Genomic DNA, 14,570 nt, shown 5'->3' with positions numbered 1-14,570 from the left:
TGGCATGCAAGGTGTCATATGAAAGCTCAGAGACTGTAGTTTCGGGATGTGGTGTAATATTTCACGGCAAATGATGTATGGGCCATAGGTATCAAATCTAGTGCATATACTGTGGAATATGAAATATAGTTCATGTAATTAAAATGTAAGAAAAATGGCCATTTTCCACGACGAAGTTTGGCATGCAGGGTGTCATATGAACGCTGTGAGACGGTAGTATCGGGATGTGGTGTAATATTTTACGGCAAATGTTGTGTGGGCAATAGGTATCAAGTCCAGTGCATACATTGTGGAATATGAAAAACAGCTCATGTAATTTCAATTGTAATAAAAGGGTAAATTTCCACGACAAAATTGGCCATGCATGGTGTCAAATGAAAGCTCAGAGACTGTAGTATCGGGATGTGGTGTAATATCTCACGGCAAATGATGTGTGAGCAATAGGTATCAAATCTAGTGCATAAATTGTGGAATATGAAATATAGCTCATGTAAATTAAATCTATGAAATAGGCCCATTTTCCACTACGAAATTGGCCATGCATGGTGTCAAATGAAAGCTCAGAGACTGTAGTATCGGGATGTGGTGTAATTTTTCACGGCAAATGATGTGTGGGCAATGGGTATCAAATCTAGTGTATAAATTGTAAAATATGAAATATAGCTCATGTAACTTAAATGTAAGGAAAATGGCCATTTTCCACGATGGAATTTGGCATGCAAGGTGTCATATGAAAGCTCAGAGACTGTAGTCTCGGGATGTGGTGTAATATTTCACGGCAAATGATGTATGGACCATAGGTATCAAATCTAGTGCATAAATTGTGGAATATGAAATATAGCTCATGTAAATTAAATCTATGAAATAGGCCCATTTTCCACTACGAAATTGGCCATGCATGGTGTCAAATGAAAGCTCAGAGACTGTAGTATCGGGATGTCGTGTAATTTTTCACGGCAAATGATGTGTGGGCAATGGGTATCAAATCTAGTGCATAAATTGTAAAATATGAAATATAGCTCATGTAACTTAAATGTAAGGAAAATGGCCATTTTCCACGATGGAATTTGGCATGCAAGGTGTCATATGAAAGCTCAGAGACTGTAGTTTCGGGATGTGGTGTAATATTTCACGGCAAATGATGTATGGGCCATAGGTATCAAATCTAGTGCATATACTGTGGAATATGAAATATAGTTCATGTAATTAAAATGTAAGAAAAATGGCCATTTTCCTCAACGAAGTTTGGCATGCAGGGTGTCATATGAACGCTGTGAGACGGTAGCATCGGGATGTGGTGTAATATTTTACGGCAAATGTTGTGTGGGCAATAGGTATCAAGTCCAGTGCATACATTGTGGAATATGAAAAACAGCTCATGTAATTTCAATTGTAATAAAAGGGTAAATTTCCACGACAAAATTGGCCATGCATGGTGTCAAATGAAAGCTCAGAGACTGTAGTATCGGGATGTGGTGTAATATCTCACGGCAAATGATGTGTGAGCAATAGGTATCAAATCTAGTGCATAAATTGTGGAATATGAAATATAGCTCATGTAAATTAAATCTATGAAATAGGCCCATTTTCCACTACGAAATTGGCCATGCATGGTGTCAAATGAAAGCTCAGAGACTGTAGTATCGGGATGTGGTGTAATTTTTCACGGCAAATGATGTATGGGCAATGGGTATCAAATCTAGTGCATAAATTGTAAAATATGAAATATAGCTCATGTAACTTAAATGTAAGGAAAATGGCCATTTTCCACGATGGAATTTGGCATGCAAGGTGTCATATGAAAGCTCAGAGACTGTAGTCTCGGGATGTGGTGTAATATGTCACGGCAAATGATGTATGGACCATAGGTATCAAATCTAGTGCATATACTGTGGAATATGAAATATAGTTCATGTAATTTAAATGTAACAAAAATGGCAATTTTCCACGACGAAGTTTGGCATGCTGGGTGTCATATGAACGCTGTGAGACGGTAGTATCGGGATGTGGTGTAATATTTCACGGCAAATGTTGTGTGGGCAATAGGTATCAAGTCTAGTGCATACATTGTGGAATATGAAAAACAGCTCATGGAATTTCAATTGTAATAAAAGGGTGAATTTTCACGACGAAATTGGCCATACATGGTGTCAAATGAAAGCTCAGAGACTGTTGTATCGGGATGTGGTGTAATATCTCACGGCAAATCATGTGTGAGCAATGGGTATCAAATCTAGTGCATAAATTGTAAAATATGAAATATAGCTCATGTAAAGAAGAAACAGAAAAGCCCCCCCAAAACAAGTGCAATATGAACCGATTTATTTGACAGAAAGCATGTATCATTTACTTAAAGATTGGTCGACAATGGAGTCACAAGAAAAAAAGGCTTTTATTCGTCTGTGAGGAGTAGCCTATGTTCGTCTGCTACTAGGCAAATGCCAGTGTCATCGCGTATTTGCAGTCAGCACTGCCCCCTGTCGGTAGAAAATTGCAATATTTAAGGTGGAACGGAAACTTGACTACACCGCATTCTGAATGTGCGGCCAACTTCAGCTTCGTCTATATGTCTTGGTTCATGTCCGTTCACAACTCATTGCCGTCAAACGCGTAGCCTATCTCGCGGTTGCATCCATTACAAACAAACATGCAATGTGAACGTCTGGGATTGGGAAGAGCACTAAATGCTGTACTGAATAAGCACGAAGTCAAACCTTTAAATGAAAAACACTCTTTAATAATCAAAAAAATAAACCGCTAATGAAGTAAACTTGTGACCTTAAAAAATCGTTTATCGCCTGTATCTCCGTGATAACAGGACGTAACAGGAAGGCATTTGGCTGAGCAACGGAGGTTAATATGCTCTATATTTTGTCCAAATTATGTCTGTCTATCATCGTTGCACTCAGAGAAAACCAGAATGTTTAATTTGTCCTGCGTTTCTTCTACGGCTGCAAACGGGATTCACTCGCAGTTAACCAAATATTTCTTTATTAGGGCAGGGCAGGCATATTTCTGGCTATTAAATTATTTCTAAACCAGTCTGCTAAAGTCTGTAGTGAAGTCTGTGTAGGGTTTTCCAGGCTCCATTTCTTTTTACGAGACACCCTGCTCACTTGAGCCATCTACCGGTTGTTTGGGTTGTTGCAGCGTCTCACTGGGAAAATACAAATTAAAGTCGCGTGATACCGCGTGATCCCACGCGCGGACCGTGAGTGAAGCTGGCCAAGTCGAAGCACTGCCCACTGTATACAGTTTTGCTTATGGCAATACAATGCATGCGTGTGAGACTGACAGGGAGGCTACAGCAATTACCTTCTACTGTGATCAGTGCAACTGGCTACACCAGATGTCATAGCGGCGCGTAGGCTACGTAAAAAAAAAAAAAAATAGACCCGTCTTCTGTTTCTGCGCGTCGCGAACGGAGCTCTTCGTTACGCGCCCAGTGTAGGCTCCCGGTGAAACGCTTGTTTGTTTGTTTGAAGTGCGTATAGACTACTTCTGTGAGAGGGGAATCGATGTAGGCTACTTTGATTTCAACTTAGTTGCAGTCTACGTCTACTTGTTTGTAGGCATAGTATCCAAACAATCCAACTCCAAATCAAACAACACCTTAATTATCCTCGCGAATCAAACAAGTGATAGCTATGTGGGGATGTGGGGATTTCTGGTTTATGTGCCCACCTGCACTGGCAACCAGTGTGGCTTGTGTGACTGCAAGCGTGGTCACATGGGGCAGGTCACATGACTAACTAGGAAGTTATAAAGTTTGGTTTGTTGAGAGCTCACATTCTCTTGCTGCTTCCACCACTTGCTCTTTGTGACTGTTAAGGTCCCCTGTCATGCAGGTAATGAATATGATGTTCCATGTGTGTGTGTGTGTGTGTGTGTGTGTGTGTGTGTGTGTGTGTGTGTATGTTTGTAGAACTCAATTCTCATGACTTGTTTTAACTTATCAGGGTGAATGCTAGAACCATGTGTTTCACTCTTCATGGAGGACACTGAGGTGACTGCCTGATTTTAAGATTTATGAGTGCTGGGCTACAGACACTGATGCTCTGGTAATTTGTTTTATATTTATGATCTTAGTTGTTTGTTTACATTGGTAGTTATAAATCAATTAACTATTTCTTTAAATCTGTAGCACTGGAATGTTCCTTTCTTCCTGTGTCACTGTGCTGTGGGGAGTAGTGAACGCTCTTGCAAAGTAGGCTTATATTTACTACATATGTCCATTGTGTAATTGTGCTGTGGAATGTATATGGTAACTAATATGTACCATTTCTTTTAAAAGGGACCAGGCCAGCCACTGTTTTACTGTTAGTTTTTGGGTTTGTTTGTTTGCTTTCATTTTGTTTGTCTTTTTGTTTGTTTGCATTGTCTCTCTATAACTGCTTGTGCTGGGAGTTGGCTGTTCTTCTTTTGTCCTATCATATAGGCTGTCTTTGTACAAGGCCGGATCCGCAACTCAGTACTGCTCCTTTCGGGTTGGGTGCCACATGGAGGGAGATATTTTCTTGGTGTGTACTGGTAAACAACACAGTGTGGTATTTTGTAGTGGTATCCTGTAGTGGTATTTACTTCTTGTGTTTGCAGTGCTTGCCGTGTTGCATTCTTTTGTGGTGCTGGGTTTGCTGTCTCTCTCTCTCCCTCTCTCACCAGGGCCCCTCTCCAAGACGGGAGCTGTGTGTGCTGACCCGACCTTATTAGCCTGAGGAGTCTCAGCCAGTTATCCCATGCAGTCTTTCTTACTTACATTCTGGATTGTATTTATACTATTTGTAATAAATTTGAGTATTTCGCATATGCCTTTTGTTAACTGTTCCTTTTGTGGGGAAGGCCGAGAACCAGCCACGTTAGAGAGCTTATAGGTTTCTCCCGCCTGGGTTTAGGGGGTGGTGTAGTCAGAGTAGGTATTCTGCATGTCAGGTACCACACTATGTTTAGCCTAAAGCGAAAGTATCTTCCGACCGGGCCGGGCTGAGGTGATTAGATTAGGCAAGCAGAGGTAGAAGTTTGTGGCAATCGCCTTGTTGCTTTGCATTTTTAGTTCAGTTTAAAACGAACAACTTATCCAAACAACACCATTCAGATCTAAAACTTAGAAGAAAAAAGTCCACCGGGACGTTCGCTTCTATCTGTCAAATATGAGCCCACTTCATGCGCAACAGTCTCGCTTAGTGCTTAATAACCTTTACAAGATCGGTTCCGAAAAAACCTTCACAACACTTTAATTAGCCTACGACTGCGTTAGCCACAGACCTTCAGCTATCTTTAGTAGGCTACCTATTGTAGCCTGTGTGTATGGAACAGTCTAGGGATGCATTTGACATGTCAGTTAGCCTACTCATTTGCACCACTGGTTAGATGTAATTAGGGTATTTCACTCGTGCAATGAAAATAAGGTTGAATGTAGGGTTACACTAATCTAAAAACTTAGAAATATGAACTAAACGTGAATTAAATCTTAGTGGAATAAAATAAAAAAAATCAATGTCATGACCTGTCTTCCTGATACCCATTGAAAAGTCTAACTGCATGGAACTGTCATGGATTGTTTTTTTGTTTTTACAAAAACACAACAACCAAATAACATATCATGCTGATCGCTTTTGTTCATCTCAAACACAATGTAGCCAGGTGAGATGTTTACAACTACATGACCTTTTATCAGTCCAGTTGCAGTAGGTCTAGATCCCAACCACAATTGATGAACTGTGATGAACTGATTGTTTTTAGAGATTTTAGAGGTTTTATATCGATGCTACAGAATTTGTGGCTGGTGCTACAAAACTTTTAACCTCTGTAGCACCAGTGCTACTTGCAAAAAAAGTTAATGTACAGCCCTGATCATGGGGTATGTTTAATATTAGGTCGCTGTACATGAGATATTGGGATATTATTACTATTTACCGTACATGCACAGGTCAGGGAGAGAACTTTTGGGGACAGCAACCAATCCAGCAACCAATCAGTCCAGGCCTTTTAAGAACAGGCATTTTGTCTTTTCCCCCCGAAATTGCACTGTGCCTACTTCAGAGGGCATTGTTCCCACCTCTTTTGGGGCCTACCATCAAATGCTTTACCTCTTTAGAAAGCCCAGACCCTGTAGTTTCTTAGGAAACAATCAGAATAGCTGTGTGAAGTACAGGCACTACTTGATATGACTTTAGAAACACCTGAGCCCTAGCATCAGGTCTTATGAAGCTATGTGCAAAAGTAGATGGAATGGAAAATGAGTATGTTGGACCATAATTCTACTTATTGCAAAGGATACACACTGCAGCTAGAAGGTAGGGAAGCACCAAAGGCGGAGGAGGGCATTTTTAATACAATTTCATTGAGACATAATAGGATTAATCCGACAATGTAAAGCACTATACAGATTGTACATGGAAAAAGGTTATGATGTATGGATTCCCAAGTGTCCAAGCTTCCAAATGGTGTATAACATAACTATGCTACATAGCAATATGGGATTTAGAATGTTGGGTGAAGGAGGGTAGGTGTTCCAAGGTGTTCTTTATAAGGTTAAAATATTGTTGTTATGATACGTTGAACAGGTCATAGGCAGATAGGAAAAGCAGGCCAAGCAGCTTAAAAGAGGGCTACAGGATACTGGTAACAGAACGGCCAGAACTGGCTAAAGTTCTGTTCCCACGAGGTGCCTCATCTCTGATGGTTCCTGAGGTATTAATGTTCAAGCATGGCAATTTAAACATGGCAAGCATGACACAACCTTTCACATTATTTTTGGAAAGATACATTTGTAAATGGAGGAAAACAACTGACAGAATAAAGTACATCATGACTATGGTACAGTGCACAATAGTATTCCAAACAGGGCGCAATGTTTTTGTTGCAGATGATTTTAAAAAGAGTGGTTTGGCCAGATGAGGCGAAGGTTGACGAAGATGAAATGGAAGACTCATGCCGAGTCACAGCCTACCTCAGACAATACGTTGAAAGTGGTATGACAAATATTTACTAAGATTTTCCCCCCAGATTTTGAAACCTGGCTGATCAGAGTGATTTGGTTTTGATGAGAGATCTGTACTTGAACCACTCGCAGACTGAAAAATATGTGAAAGTATCTTTTCAAAAGTATATTTTGTGATTGAGACGACTACATTGGCCATACACTGTATTCAGTAATACAGTTTACAGTGCCCTCCACATTAGTTAGCTCCCCTGAATCACAGCTGTATGAAATGTTATAACTTTGTTCAGTAAATCACAAATATTATTTTCTTGTGGTATTCAGATTAACATAAACAATCAAGAACATTGTAAGGCTACAGAAGGCTATGACCGCAATAATTTACACATCCCAAGCTGAAATGGCTGGCATTGTATAACAAACGAACTACTACTAAAAGTTTTTTCTGATATTGTCTTTTAATTCTTACAGGTTCTTCAGAGACATTGAAAGACCTGGTGGTCTTCTGGACGGGATGGTCTGTCCTCCCAGAAACCATGTATGTTGAGGTGTTGGCAGGGGCAATGCCGACTGCATCAACATGCATGTGTACTTTGAAACTCCCCCTAGGGACCAGAACGTATGACACCTTGAAAGAAGCTACTGTATGGATGCAGCGCTGAAATCAAGCAATTATGGATTTGGCTTGATCTAGTGTTGTTTTCTGCAAGTTCAATGCAGTATAGTCAACAATTTCAGTGTTTCAGATGGTGACCAGAGTTCCAGTTGTTGAATGAATAAACTATGCAATGAGAAACTGTATGCCAATTGCTATTTTTCCTAGTTGTATATTTTACTACAATGAGTGCACCATATGCAGTAGCCAGAAAAGTTGTGATTTTGTTTCTCAGCTGCCACAAGGCACTTATCCCCAACTTGCTCTGAGAAACTGGCTCTGGTAAGAATTGATGTCTAAGTTGCTTTGGATAAAAACGTAAGCCTAATGAATACAATTATTTATTAAAGTTCACATATCCCAGCATTAGAGAATAATATTTAAAAATGCAATTTTAAATTCATCAGACAGGACAGGGGAGAAGTCTACAATAATGGTGTTCAAAGACTAGAATACAATAGACCTAAGAAACACATTTTAAAGAGCAAATATAGGAAGGAAGGAGATGTATTTTCTATTCAGTGGTAGGTATTCTCCATGCTGACGTAGAGAATGGTCCAGTGATCCAGTGGAGTGATCTTGAAGGCCCTTGATAAGAGATATTACATCAGTGTTTCTCAAACTTTTTCAGAACAAGGACCACTTAACCAATAAATAAAAAACCTCACGGGCCACCTAGCTAAACAAAAAAATAGTAGGCCTACTCATTGAACCACCTTGCTTATTGTCTTTGCACCTTGCTTTTTGTCAGAGGATTCATGATTTATTCATGATCAATTGGCATAGCTTACATAGGCAGTGTTGCAGAACTATTTGGATTTACATACAAGTTGGTTCAATATTGCAAACAACTCATCTATATTATATTTGACCACGTCTGCTCGCGGACCACTTGGGATAGCTTGCAGACCACCAGAGGTCCCCGGACCACCCTTTGAGAAACACTGCTTTAAACAACCAACATCCTGCTGCATTCTGGGCCATCTGCAGTGGTTGGAAGACCCATTGTAACTGTACCAGTAGTTGGGTGGCATATTGAGTCAGGATTAGCAACATGTTTAGTGTTAACCAACATAACAGGCTATTAATCATGACACAGTGACATTCGGAGTGAGTGACAGAGAGTCAGTTGTGTTGTTGGGAAGACAAGTGGCGGAGTCTCAGAGGTTGAGTTGAAGGTGTTGGACTCTGCATGTGCATGTGCTCTCACTGACTTCACTTAGCCCCCATCAACTGTGCATATAAGCACTTGCTGAAGAAACCGGATTTGGGTTGTTCATTTGGTTGTGTAGGCTTACTGTAATGTATGTGGTAAAAAAAAAGATTTTGGATGTTAGCTTGATAGTTTAATGTAAAGAGGCTTGATTGTTGATGACCACTATAGGATGTCACCTACCTATAGCACAAGGAATGCAACACCTCTCCTGTGTATGTGAAATAATTTAATAATAATCAAATAATTGGAAAAGCTTTCAGTGATTAACAAAATAGTGTAGGCCTAGATTTAATTTCACGTTTAGCCTACCATCACTGAAAACTTGCTAGATAGCTTGACCTAGCTAGATAGCCCTTTTAAAAACAGCTTGATTGTTGTCGTGTTCAGGCAGTGTTAAGTGTAACTTGTGAACAGAGGCGCACCTTGTCAACAGGCAAACCAGGCAACTGCTTGGAGCCCCGAGCCGCTAGGGGGCCCCGACCTGGTCTCAGCGCGTTTGCCGGTGGGTCAAGCGAGAATTTCGTCCATAGAGATTGAATGATGTATTTTGCGTGCTCCTGCCCTGTTGTACAAACAGTAGGCTACATCTGTACATATGTAGGCCCTATGCTATGGCCTTATGAACAGCGGATCTGTGTTCAAAAAAGTTCAAAGAATCTGCACATATTTAGGCAACTGTGGTAAATGTCAATTGAGGGTGCAGTGATGACGGATCAACATCGGATTTTGGCATTTAGCCTATAGGCTACTCAATGAAGCTATAGTAGGCTAATGTTAATTGGCAGAAAGATTGAACATGGTTTGCTACATCTATACGACAGTAAACTTCAGCTAGCTAGCGGCAGTTACAACTAGTGAGATGGTTAACATTATGTTTGTATTAGGGCTGTCAGCCATAACATGTTGATCGCGATTTGTTAGATTGCCCGATTGACGCAAAGTGCGTCAAAAAACACACCCTTTCTTTGTTACATTGCTCCGGAACTGTTCATTGCAGCGAGATAAAAACTTTTATTGTGTGACAGAGCAGAAGTGGGGCTTTCCAACGAGACTACGCACGTGTCTGTACGATCAAGTATGAAAATAAAAGAAAATCATGAAATTAAATCAAATTGCATCATATTTACAGTCTATACTTCTCTGCGTTCACCTGCTCACCCATTACTATCGTTTGAATTACTCGCAAACCCGTGATCGCATAGATATGGCAAGCATATCAGATTAAAGAGGAGACACAGGGCTATCCACTAGTACCATGAATATCGATCCTTTTGACTTATAAAAACAGACGAAGTAACTGCAAAATAATGTCATGTACACAAACCAACGCTGCACACCCATTACTCTTGTTTGAATTACTCGCGGACCCGTGATCGGATAGATATTCCACGTACGTCAGATGAAAGAGGATCATTTGATATCAAGTACATCCTTCTGGGTTATAAAACAGACGAAGTGACGGCAAAATAACTGAAAATAACAAAATAACTTCATATAGCTGGACTTACCCCACGTTTACGATTTTTTTGTCTGTTTTTGTGGCAAAGCATATTTATAATCCAACGCTATCGTGTGTTTCTCTATGGCAAAGCATGTTCATAATTCGTTTTTGAGATCCTAGCAAATTCCTGCATGACATCCAATTCAAGGCTCACATTGCATCCCAATTTGTTCAACAAAGAAACCCCTCTTTTGCCTCTACTTTGTTCATGGCAATGCAGTAAAAAGATGTTGTAGAGAATCATTATGAGTGCATACACCATGCACTCAAAATTATATTTTGTGAGATACATGTCAAAATATAAGAATTTTTATAATACCCTTTTTGAATTTTTATTATTTAACATAATAACCTAATATAATATAACATAATGGTGATAACACTTGTCGGTAGGGCCCCCTTGGAATTTTTGCTTGGGGCCCCCACAGACCCTAGAATCGCCTCTGCTTGTGAACCTTTTATTTCAGTATATAAAGGACATCATTTGATATTACCACTTTACTAAATATTTGGTGGTGATATTGGTTCACTTTAACCATTAAAGGGTCATATTGAAATGAACCGTTGTATTTTGTAAGTGAATTATTATTCCATAAAAACACTAAAATACTTAAACAGCATATTCTATTATATATGCACTATAGAGTACTGAATACAACTCAAATCTAATACACATTTGTACCTTACTATATGTACATGTCTGCAAATATTTCTGCCTGTAAGTGATATGACCCCATGTTGTTGTCCCAAGTAGTTCAGTGAAACAGTACAAACGACTGATGGACCATGCTGATGTCTTCAAGACATCAGTAAAAGAGCAAATTTTTAACACTCGCTGATTTCATCAGTAGGCGACCCTGACACAAGATACACACACACACACACACACACATTGCAGTTCCACCATTTTACCACTAGGGACAGATGTTTTTGGTACATACCACACCCACACACACTTTTTATCTTAAAATACCATGGAATGGGCCTTTCTGAGAGTCTTCACTCAGGCACTTAGAACGTCATCTCCTAACCATCCCATTGGTTCTCCTCATGGGGACTCGGATTCAGGTACCAACGAGGCCTCAAGTCCCCATGGGGTTGGTGTGCGATCATGCTCAAATTCCCACTGGGTTAGAAAAGAGAACGCACACACGCACACATTAGAACTTTCACATTAACTCCACAAACCACCACAATTACCCAACCCCCCTCACCTGCGTGCGCACACACACACACACACACACACACACAGAAGCAGACATTCTCCAACTCATAACACAGCCATACATCAGAACTACCCAAATAATGACTGTATTGACAATGTATAGGGAGAAACAACATAACCACACACGTACAGAAACAAACATACGCACGCAAAAGCAGCCCACCTCTCCACACACGTACAGAAACAAACATACGCACGCAAAAGCAGCCCACCTCTCCACTCATATTTACACACGTACAGAAACAAACATACACACGCAAAAGCAGCCCACCTGTCCACTCATATTTACACACGTACAGAAACAAACATACGCACGCAAAAGCAGCCCACCTCTCCACTCATATTTACACACGTAGAGAAACAAACATACGCACGCAAAAGCAGCCCACCTCTCCACTCATATTTACTCGTACCGACTCCAAAAGCTGACTCATGACACAGCTATTTGCACACACAATCCCAACTAGATAGATAGATACTTTATTGATCCCCAAGGGGAAATTCAAGGTCTCAGTAGCATACAGACATCACACACAACATGCACTTACAGCAGAAATGGTAAACATAAGTATAAACATATAACCAAACTCTACTGTACAATAGAGACAGTAGAAGATAAGAAAAACTAAATACTAAATATACTATATAAATTAAATAAAAAAATTCACAGTGTGCTTGAGGATGATCAAGCATGAGACGCTTGCAGTGACAGGGCCGGGACTGGCCTGTAGTTCTGTGTGCATGGTGAGGTGCTCAAGAGAGTGAGTGTCATGGTGAAGGTGCAAAAAGTAGTCCAACAGTTAGTAGTTCTGTGTGCATGGTAAGGTCCAACGGTAAAAAGTAGTCCAACAGGTAAGGTCCAACATGGTCCAACATGGTAAAAAGTAGTCCAAAAGTAGTCCAACAGTGCAACAGTGCAAGAATAAGGTCTAGAGACCAGCATAAATAATATGGACAAATAAGAGAGTAAAGTATAATGTAGACAAGGTAATATAAAAAACTACGTCAGTGCAAGAATAGGTTGAGGTAATAGGGTTACAGCCATTCAGTATTGGAGCAGAAGCCATTGGTCATGTGTGCTAATATAGCATGAAAAACAGTGTAGCAGTAAAACAGTAGTAAAACAGTAGTAAAGCAGTAGTGGGCAGTCAGTACTCAAACATGGAGAGGGTGGAGAGGCAGACAGACTAAGCAGAGAAGTCTATCTCTCCTCTTCCCTTGAGTGAAGCATTGAACAGTTCAATGGCCCTGGGGACAAATGACTTCCTCAGCCTTTCAGTTGTGCATGGCAGTGAGCGAAGTCTCCAGCTGATCAAGCTCTTTTGCTTTTTTAATAGTGCTGTAGAGCGGATGACACTCATTGTCCAAGATGTTGATCAGTTTGTTCAGGGTCCTTTTGTCTGATATTGAAGTGATGCACTCCAGTTCAGCTCCCACTACAGAGCCAGCTTTCCTTACCAGCCTGTCAAGTCGCCCAGCATCCTTCTTCTTTGTGCTTCCTCCCCAGCATACCACTGCATAGAAGAGGACGCTGGCAACAACAGACTGGTAGAACATCCTGAGGTGCGCTTGGCTGAGGAGCCACTGGTGCGAAGCTACCATCTGCGGGATTATGACTGAACGCCTCTAAGTCAGAATCTCTCCCAGACGTAGCGATACCCATGCGCCTAAGTGCTTCGGTTGGTCTGGAGTAGCCCGGGCCCTTGGGTCCGGGTGAGCAGAGCCGTTCGTGACTGGGTCGGGGTGCGGCCGGAAAAGCGCCGCACCTCTCCTGACACTGCACCGCATGTTCGTGAAGAACCTGGTGCTAAATCACTCGTAGACGACCTGAGTTGGGTCACGTGCCGTATGACGTTGGAAACGACACCGGTTGAAAACTGAACACATAATCATGTAAAAAAATGTGTGCATCCGTGTTTCATAATCTGAGAACATGCACAATATTTGTGCATTGCAAACCCAATTGTGAACTAATGCATCAGAAGTTGTACATCTGTGGATTTATTTTCTCACAAATATAATTTTATAGATCGCTATGATCATTGAACAGACGTTAACATATTAACTTGGCAACTGCTAAATATATGAATATTATCTTGGCAACTGCTAAATATATGAATATTATCTTGGCAACTGCTAAATATATAAATATTATCTTGGCAACTGCTAAATATATACATATTCAGTTGTTACTGCCAGGGGTGCGTACAGATTCGGCAAACAGTGGTGAATGTGTTCTCTGAATAGATTTCAAATATCAACGATTTTGTCCAGTTCCACTACATGTTTGTGTGGAGAATTACCTCCTCAAACTGTTTGGGAGTGTTCAGGCAAACGGAACTGCTAGCAAATGTTCCAACGTTCCAATGTGTGCGACTCCTCAGCTGTTTTAGCTCCATGAATGACCCGATTAGACGGGCAGCTGTTGACCCACACACACACACACACACACACAGTCACATCCCCCTCTCTCCGTCTGTTTCTCTCTGTGTGTGTGTGCAGGCGTTCCTGAGTGTGCTCGAGTGTTCTGCGGAGCTGGAGGGCTCGGTTCCGCTGCTCAAGTCCTTCTTGGCCCAGTTTGCAGCGAGGGCGGTGATTGGGGGTCTGCTGGGTGTGGCTGACTTGGCCACGCCCCTGGAGGGCGGAGCCCACTTCCCCCTCTTCCTGCTGTGTCTGCAGCAAGCGGCTCGCCTCAAGGACCAGGACTGGCTCACACACACCTTCCAGCAGAGCCGCGTCAACATGATCGCCATGCTGCCAGGTACACACACACTCACACACACACACACACACACCTTCCAGCAGAGCCGCATCAACATGATCGCCATGCTGCCAGGTACACACACACACACACACACCACACCACACACACACACACACCTTCCAGCAGAGCCGCGTCAACATGATCGCCATGCTGCCAGGTACACACACACACACACACACACCACACACACACACACACACACACACCTTCCAGCAGAGCCGCATCAACATGATCGCCATGCTGTCAGGTACACACACACACTAAACTGT

At 41.4% G+C, this 14,570-nt stretch overlaps 1 long non-coding RNA gene across 2 annotated transcripts; it reads left to right on the top strand.

The window, feature by feature from the left end:
* The first annotated feature begins 3,704 nt into the window (after positions 1–3,704).
* LOC143132987 (uncharacterized) lies at positions 3,705–4,397 on the top strand. Of its 2 annotated transcripts, XR_012988382.1 has the most exons (4): positions 3,705–3,848; positions 3,960–4,061; positions 4,145–4,207; positions 4,295–4,397. It is a non-coding gene; the product is annotated as an uncharacterized LOC143132987 (long non-coding RNA). The 2 variants fall into 2 exon arrangements; XR_012988381.1 differs by having other exon boundaries at positions 4,145–4,397.
* Positions 4,398–14,570: the final 10,173 nt, after the last annotated feature.

This window comes from Alosa pseudoharengus, unplaced genomic scaffold, assembly GCF_046254945.1.
Source record: "Alosa pseudoharengus isolate Yale_2024_CS ecotype anadromous, Long Island Sound unplaced genomic scaffold, YU_APseudo_1.1 YU_APseudo_1.1_scf_19, whole genome shotgun sequence".
Lineage (NCBI taxonomy): Eukaryota > Metazoa > Chordata > Actinopteri > Clupeiformes > Clupeidae > Alosa > Alosa pseudoharengus.
This window is presented reverse-complemented; position numbering and strand designations above follow the sequence as displayed.